Source organism: Aptenodytes forsteri, unplaced genomic scaffold, assembly GCF_000699145.1.
Source record: "Aptenodytes forsteri isolate BGI_AS27 unplaced genomic scaffold, ASM69914v1 Scaffold158, whole genome shotgun sequence".
Lineage (NCBI taxonomy): Eukaryota > Metazoa > Chordata > Aves > Sphenisciformes > Spheniscidae > Aptenodytes > Aptenodytes forsteri.
Window position 1 is genome coordinate 2,383,474 of NW_008794601.1, and position 589 is coordinate 2,384,062.

The 589-nt window shown below is 72.0% G+C and overlaps 1 protein-coding gene across 1 annotated transcript in view; it reads left to right on the forward strand.

Annotated features, from left to right (window-relative positions):
- Positions 1 to 589, forward strand: part of PEBP4 (phosphatidylethanolamine binding protein 4) — a gene marked incomplete at its 3' end in the record, with an annotated part of 87,359 nt that overhangs the window by 86,271 nt on the left and 499 nt on the right. The gene's annotated exons all lie outside the window — the stretch shown is intronic.

Here is a 589-nt window from a genome sequence, read left to right on the forward strand (position 1 = left end):
GGGGCAGGTGCGTGCATCAGGGGGTCTCTCCCCGGGGACGTCCCTCTCCCGGGGATGACCAACCCTCTCCGTCCTCGCCAGCCGGCTACGCTCTGAGCCAGCTGCAGGCCCCACATCTGGGCAGCTGTGCGCTGCTCTCTCCCTCTTCGGCTGGGTTAGGAGCGTGCACGCGGTGCGGTGTGCACCCGGGGACGTGCCCGCCTGCGCGCTGAACATCTGCAGCAAGGCGAGGAAACAGCCCCGGACTTCCAGCACCTGAGAACCCATTGCTTCGACCACAAGAGCATCCTCCCCCGCCAAAGCTGGGCGCGGGAGGACTTCAAAAGCCCGGCAGCTGGAGCCCAGCCGGCGGTGTGCCAGGCACCCCAGACCCCCATGGGGCAGCCGGGAGGGCGAGGGGTGCTGGACATGCACCGGCGGGGGGGGGGGGGGGGGGGGGGTGGGGCCCCCCCCCGCCCCCCCCCCGGCGCCCAGCAGGTCCCCGCATGGCCCTACCCAGGGGAGGCTGCACCCAGCACAGGGGGACAGGGAGGGGGTATGGCGGGGATCGTGCAGGGATGGGAAGGGTGATGGAGGAGAGGTCGAGGCG